An 8,430-nucleotide genomic window follows, 5' to 3' on the forward strand; every position below is an offset into this window, starting at 1 on the left:
TTAATAAATTAAAATAGTTCCCCTTCATTAACAATATGATGGATGGCTATACCCTATACCAAAGCTCCTATTTTAGCACAAGCTAGGAGGATTTTGGAAAAGGTTGTGGGATTTGGTTTTGCACTTTCCAACTACATTTTATTAAAAGTATGTAAACCTGATCAATAAATCCATTTTGTGCAAATTCTACAATCATCGTAGCCCATGAGAAAACATCTATTTGAAGCATTCTTTCAAACTCTTCACATAGCTAGGCTTCCACATTTTTCATACACGTTTGCTAGGGTGCTTGCAACTACAACATCTAACAAAAAAAACATTGGGAGTTGAGACTACGGTGGATTTTCAAATCCAAAGAATGTGCAAATGTTGAGACAAGCGCCTATCAATTTAATAGTGGATGTGAAAACATCAGATATAGAACCTACATGGAGAATTTTAGAGTTGTGTTATAAAGACATGAATAAACTTAAGCCATTTTGTTGTCCAACTTGCTAACAATGATTTAAATCCTTTTATTACAGTCCCTCTAGATACAAAAGATTACAACCAGTGACATCTCATTGCTAAGTCATTGTTGTTTGATTACCATCTTTCATCCATCTAACAAGTTTAGGTGTTAAGTATATGTAACTAGATTCAACATCTCCAACATTTAAGGATGTTATACACATTTCAAAAGCTTTGAATTGACTCTCATAACTACATACAAAAAATCCTTCACTTACATCGACATGAAATGAAATAAATCTTCTCACCAATCACTGTGGACAACAATGATTACTTGCAATAAGAAAACTCATCTGATTGAATAAGAAATTAAGTCAACTCAACTAATAGAAATAACTCTTAAATATTTACCAAGGGAAAAGCTTATTGTCATTTCTACTTATCAATAGATGTTGTCTTTAATTTATTCATAAAATAGAATATATGATTGAGGTAAATTTTTAAGGAAATTTCATTGTCAAATTGCTTATTAACAACATTATATCTATAGTGAATATAATTTTCTTCTGATTAGGGGTTAGTACCATTATACTTTTATTTAGTTTATTGTGAATTCTACATGCTTGATCAGTATTGTGTTTAGTTGTATCATTATTAGTACTATGAACAATTGATAAGGGAATCACTACAACAGTAAATATTATAGTAAATTTTGCTGATCAAAGTGATTAAAATGAAACAACATTAAAATAAAACATTGTTGACCTGAAATGCCACACATGAATGTTGTCACTTATGTAAACTAGAGAGGCATTTGAAGAAGTTAGGAGACTTTTGTTACATATACAACTGAGGTATAAACTCTACTATGTATCCTATATGCAATATTCCAAGTAAGTACAATAAGTTTATCATTTTGAAGCTAGGAATCATTTACAGTGGAGAACTCTTCAAGATGTTTTCTGAATGTGCAATTGTAATAAAATATGCTTTCTCTGAAAATTATGTAGCCATAACTTTTTTTCCCACAACTTAAATAAATTGGTGTATTCAAGTATTTTTAAATATCAAAGGCTACTATAAATGAGACAGATTTGAGTAGGGGACCAAATTGTACCATAAAGTTAGTAGTATGAAAATCCATAGAGACATCAACTTTTTAAGACGATGTTGATCTCACCTTCAAGAATATTCAAGCATGCCTAACATTTGAGATTATTTAGTTGTCAATTTAATTAAATTCATAGAGAGTGGTCTCAACAAGGCACCTATTTCAAACATCAATCTAACATAATAGAATTTTTTATCAAATGGATTCCCAACTTCAATGGCCCGTTAGTTGACAGAAAAAGACATGAAGATATCTTCTTCTTGTTTCCCCTGGGTCAAGACAAGGAATTTTTTGAGGGGAAATAATAGTTGGTGAATCAGATGACACTATTGTCTTGAGATTTTCAGCTAGCTAATTTCAGTTTCAATTCATATGAATAATATAGTTAGTTCAAAAATAAAGAAAAAAATACTTTGAGTTTAAACACATTTGTGGGCACATCAACACCTGTGCATATATTCATAAAAAAAATAAATGCAAAATTATGAAGTTTTAGGTTTGAATGAGTATTTTTAGGTGGACATCATGGATAAAACTGCATTTTCCATGTGCTTGTGTTGGTGGTAGCTTGGGTTCCAAAGGTGACTCTATTGAACCATCAACTTCGACAATAATCTTAGAAAATGCTACCAATGAACAATTTTCAAAGAAAAACAAACATATTCATTTTTTGATGAATATCTTGAATATTATGTAGAGAAGGCATACATTACATTCAGACCATCTTTATTTGTAAAATATGAAAGCTTGGTTTTGCTATAACAGCTCTTACAGACAAGCTGGCATAGCTTGATGGTACAAATTCTTCTATATTTGAAATAGGACAAAAGATTGGAACATCTAGTCCCAACCATGATTCAAGGGAAACTGGAGGCATTAACTATTGGTAATCAGAATCTACAGTTACAAAAGAATCATCTTCAATTATTTCCTTCACATGTTCATTAAGCAAATCATAGGTTATGTTGTATGTCTTTCATCATTGTCTCTACGTTTGCTTTTTATATTTCAAATCTTTTTAGTATTTGAATCTAAAATTATTTACTTCAAGGACTTTGTAGTTGAACTACTTGAATATTTCCACCTATATTTAATGTTTGGTCTCAAGCTCTGAGCTTTCACTATTAATTGGTCGATCATTTTCTGGGTCTGATCCACTTATGTGACTCTGTAAACTCCCTTGACTGAAGAATCTATTAGCGAATGAATAAATGCCATTAGTGTCATCACTAGAACTATCATGATCATAAGCCATAGTGCTACATCTTGATTCAATAGGTTGACAAACCTCTACACCATGATGGATGCAATTTTGATATAGGCTCAATTGTGTGTTGAACAATTTGAGATAGAGAATCAAGCAAGAAAAGTTTTTTTGTTTGAATGCAAAACTAAACCTAACTTGGAGAAAAAATAAATTGTAATTTCCAAGGTCAAGTTTCCACTGGTGTCATGTTGTTGAAAAAATGTCTTTCCAAATACACGCCTTTCAAAATTGTCTTCAGACCTTTCTGATTCAACACTATTGGAGGGAGTTAAATCAACTAATGAAATTCTTTTCTCAACACCATAAGTCTATGATGCTTTATTTCCTCCATCTAGACTAATGCCGCAAAAGGAATGTGTCGAAAGCTACTTTAGCATGCGTGCTTAGTCTTGAACATCATCTCTGAAGTCACACCTACCCAAATCAAGTACATAATTCTCCATCAAAGATATAACTCTCTTATGAGAAGCTTTACAATGCAAAATCAACTGCATAAAAATTATCTATTTATAGAGCATTTTATAGAAATAATACTACCAAAATGAAGTATCCTAGACCATTGGAAATCATGAAATAGATACATTATAAATGAAATTATCTTCAAAATGCAGGAGATCAGAAAATATTTGGTCCTACATCCACTTTTCCCAATGTATGATGAGATATTTTTTTGCAGAATTGCTATGAAGAGTCAGAACTTAAGTGAGATATATGTTATAAATTTTAGATAAGCCACGATATATCTGGGTCAGAATCACTATGAGGGTTCCTTAAGGAATATATAGATTTGGACTATATATCTGGTGCATCATGTTGTTTTGTATTACAGATTAATTTTCATGGGAGTCTACAAAAAAGTTGATTAGATCACAACATGGCAGACTTCACTATAGAGTCATTATGTTCATTTTTTTGGAGCTTTTTTTTCTTCGTTTCACCAATTATTGTCTGCTTCTTTTTTCTTTTACATCACATGCTTTAGATTTTTCTATGAATTACAAAAACTGAACTCCCAAATGTGGCTCATTCTCTCTATCTTCACTATGCTCTCTTTCATTCTGATGATGGATCATGGACTGTGATCGGAAACACTGATGCAAAAATGAAATATGCAATCTAATCCCGAAGCACCGCAAACAATTTCATGGATTGTGGAAATCTGTTGGCATTGGTAGAACACCCAAGCCAATAACTTGCCAGCAACTATTTGGTATTTTAAAGTATTGGAATCTGCAGACATAGCATCTAAACAAAGGTATACATAAGAATACAAAATTAATGTCCTGTATACATACAGATATTAGGGAAAATTGCAGAGATAACAAACTATTTTTTTGTAGCTTACACTGTCTTGAATCTTTATTATTTAAGACATGACAAATGTCTTTGTACTCATTAGATAACCATGTAAATCTGTTGCCTCTGGTTCCTAATTGCTAGATACCTATATGCCTAAGCTCATAAGTACTGAGCTATTTTAGGAAACTAAAAACTTTGAAAGGGGGAAGCCAATCTTTTGTTGAAAAACCTGAGCATTAAAACTAAACGTATTCCTTCATATACTTTGAACCTTGGTAGGGGGAAATCAACACTTTTGGAAGTACTGATATGTTCAAAGAAACCTAGTGTTGACCTTAAGCTTTAAAGATTAACAATCTAATTAATTTAACTTTTTGCGCTTCTCAATCAAATTTAGGTTTACATGTCAGATAAATGATGTTGCAGAGATTTGGTTGAGCCTGTTGAATATTATCATTATATCACGGGATCTCTTAGTCTTTTCATGGCTGGTACTTTTCTTATTTGTAATGTGAAAATCTTTTCACAGCCTTTTTCAAAATGGCATTGGAAGATTAAGCACTTCTTTATTGATTGTGGTGTCATCGACTCAATCCCAACTTGTTATTCTGTCCATGCCTCTGAGGATCTTTTTTGGACTTTTCCTCTGTGCGAATGATTTGATTCTTATAGGCAAGAGAGTTGACATGATTACTGGCACAAGGAGTAAGCTTATAAAGGCTTTGGATTCAAGTGTCGTTTGTTGCAGTATTTTCTTGGCATCCAAGTTTTCTTTGTAATTAAATGATGGGATTCTCCTCTCACAACCTAATTATGCTTCCGATCCGGTAAAACAGCTAGTAAAGAACATTTGAAAATACATCCCAAGTTTTGAATTTGGTATTCACTGCTGATTGTAAAATAGAAGAGAGAATGGTTAGAGATTTCTTCTTGATCAAGCAACTGAATCTGTACTGGCTGATTATGGCTGCAGAAAAGAGGTTTTTTTTTAGTTCGAAGAAGTGCAGGAAGAGTTGTGAAATAGTAGGATAGAAGCATAAGACCCTTGAAAGTATTATATCTAACAAAAAAATTGAATCAGTTTCAAGATAATTTAGAACAAATCAGACTCAATGCTCCTTACTCTTAGACATGTTTGCACTTTGAACAAAGTATCAATACACCAGACTAAAACAACATACACATCAAACAATAACCATATGGGAGAATATAACATAATGAAAAAGGAATTTAAATTACTTGTGAAGGCTGCATGATCTGTATTGATATGTATTGAGAGACAATTAATAACACTGGCAGAATGAGATATGCCAGAGTGTTTGACCATCCTAGAGGTGGATGCCCATCCTGCCAAACAAAACAAAGCATAAGCATTAGTCCCATTGTTTTAGTTTTTTTATGTATGTTTGAAGTGAATGTCTAAGAGTAAGGAGCACTGAGTCTGTTTTTTTCTAAATTATCTTGAAACAGATTCAATTTGTTTGTTAGATATAATACTTCCAAGGGTCTTATGCTTCTATCCTGCTGTCTGACAACTCTTCCTGCACTCAAAAAAAACCTCTTTTCTGCAACCATGATCATCAATTAAGCAAAGAAATCAGGGTATCATATTGGCTACCTTCCTCTATATTGCATCCAAGGAGGATAAACCTCATATTGTGAAAGATAATAAAGACATTTTTTTGCAAATAAACTTTTAGATTTGTTGTTTTGCCTAGGTTAGAATTGCTTACAAAGCTTTTATTTAAATTACAGTTATTTTGATACAAAATAATAAAGGGTTTTATGTGAAAAAGATATACTCTTTTCTATTAATCTTTTCTTGTTTAAATGAAAAGCTTAAGTTGGGTCCAATTAATTTTCCATATAAGTATAATGGACGCATCAGATGCTGAATATAGAATTTTCTCTTTTGTTGTATTCCTAATTAGATAATATTTTGATTATAATTATTAGGTGTAACAAGACTATATCTCTTGGATTGTTGACATGAATACTAAACTTCTATTCTCATGTTTTCTTTCACCAGAGAGATGTTTTTTTCACATATTTCCATGAATTGCTCAATAGTTAAAGTGCTACAGTAGTCACTAAAAACCAAAAGGATGGTATGTTGTATTTTTATTTTATGAAATGGACCTTGTAAGATTTAGAAAATTATATTCTTTGTTGATTTATTAGAACCTCATAAAAGTGATAAGTTGTTTTAGAATATGTAACTGTTCTAATAAAAAATGTAGATCAAATCTTTATTTGTTGTACTCTGATATGTTGCTTCTAGGTTGAACATTTTGTAGTAGCAATGCAAACAATCATAGAAAAATTGTCTGTTAAATCCTTCTCGTGTCTACAATAAGGATCTTTTTTGATTGATTGCATATTGATTAGTAGAAGAGTAGATTGGTTGTCATTGCATATTCATCAACAAATGTGTAGGTTGTGACCAAGTTTTTAATATTTTTTATACATACTTAGACTAAGTGATGTATATACCATATTTCATTTGATATACTTGCAAACCCACAAAGAACTTGATCTCTCCAAACATAGACATTTCAAATTCTTTCTTCATTTCATTTGCAAATGCTTTACACAAAGTATCTTGACCTCCAAATATGATATCATCTACAAAAAACTCAGCTAGTAAAATACCTTTACCTCCTTCTGTCTTCAAGTATAGATTGTTGTTATCATTATTCTTTTCAAATCCAATATTCATAATATAATTGTGAAGCTTTTCATACCATGCTCTTGGTGCTTGCTTTAAACCATATAAAACTTTGTGTAGTCTACATACCATGTTTTTGTTGTTAGCATCAAAAAATCCTTCTGGCTATTCTATATAAACCTCTTCTTCTAATATTCCATTCATAAATGCTAACTTCATATCCATTTGATAAATTTTGAAACCTTTATATGTAGAGTGGTTCTTACTCGTTCCAATCTTGCAATAGGGAAGAATGTTTCTCCATAGTCAATTCCCTCTTCATGTGGATGCCTCTTGCAAACTAATCTTTCTTTATTCCTTGTGACTTCACCATTCTCATCTAGCTTGTTTATGTACACCCATTTGGTACCAATCACATTCTTATCTTCTAGTCTAGGAACTAGAGTCCATGTCTTGTTCTTCTCAATCTCTTCTTTCATGGCTTTACTCTAGTTGACATTTTCTAAGGCATCTTTCGCTGTCTTAGGCTCATGCATGCTTAGCAAACATGTATCACTTCTTAGCCTATTTCTTGTCATTGATCTAGCATTTTTGTCTCTAATAATTTTTTCACTAGGGTGATGTCTTTTGACATACTTTGGCAACGGGTCAGTGCAAGAAGTTGGGTCTCACTTTTGGCCAAAAAGTGGAAGTGTTTTTTCTATTTTTGAAATATATTGTCAATTGATGCCAAAACTTGAGCCATTTAGACATTAAATATTTAAAAACTTTAGAAATAAAAATTGTAGTGCTTGGGATCTTTTTGAATATGTAATTTATTTGTATACCCATATGATAGATTATTTTTTTGGTATGAATCTTTAAAAACCACTTTTTCAAAATGCCTGTTTTAGGACCATACCATGCTCATGTATGAACACCATAATTTGACACAACTAAATGAATTTTTGTGAATCCTTTTAAAAAAAGTTACCTGACACACCAAAGATTGATGAGAATATTTTTCTTAAAAATTTTAATGAATATTTTATTATTATTAATTTTTAATTGACGATTAAGCTAATTTCTAAAACGCCTTGTGTACGGATGCAATAATTTAATCAAAATTTTTTATTTTTTGATTTTTTTAAAAAAACTTTAAAAGAATTGTGTGAGGATTGATGACATGTAAATTAATTTACAAAATATGAAAAATTTAAAAAGTTATTAAAGTTTTAGTGAATGTCACAATTTAATGTTTAAGAGATACTTTTGATTAATAAATAATGGAAAAATAGAAAATGAACTCATAACACTATAAAATTTACATTTTTTGAAATCAAAATAGTAAGACCTATAATGGGTTTTTGTTTTGTCAAAAAAATCAATGGGGACAACCATATAAAAATTATGACAATCCCTGAAATTGTTGATTAAATGCCTTAAAAAAAAAATGGTTTATAAAGGCATAGACTTGGTGGGACTAAGCCTATGCCATGCCTTTCCCTAAGGCAAAACCCCATGCAAATTCGCGGTGATTTACAAATCGGGTGCCCGATTTGGTTTTAGCCATTAATAGAAACGAGCACTTGATTATTTAAAAATTGGGTAACCGATTGTTTAAAAATTGGGTGCTCGATTTATAATCAGGTACTC

The 8,430-nt window shown here is 31.3% G+C and overlaps 1 pseudogene; it reads right to left on the reverse strand.

Annotated features, from left to right (window-relative positions):
- Nucleotides 1-1,632: 1,632 nt before the first annotated feature.
- LOC149565033 (uncharacterized) lies at nucleotides 1,633-5,702 on the reverse strand (annotated as a pseudogene).
- Nucleotides 5,703-8,430: the final 2,728 nt, after the last annotated feature.

Source organism: Cupressus sempervirens, chromosome 3, assembly GCF_028749045.1.
Source record: "Cupressus sempervirens isolate cs-2001-9-10 chromosome 3, ASM2874904v1, whole genome shotgun sequence".
In the NCBI taxonomy this organism is placed as follows: domain Eukaryota; kingdom Viridiplantae; phylum Streptophyta; class Pinopsida; order Cupressales; family Cupressaceae; genus Cupressus; species Cupressus sempervirens.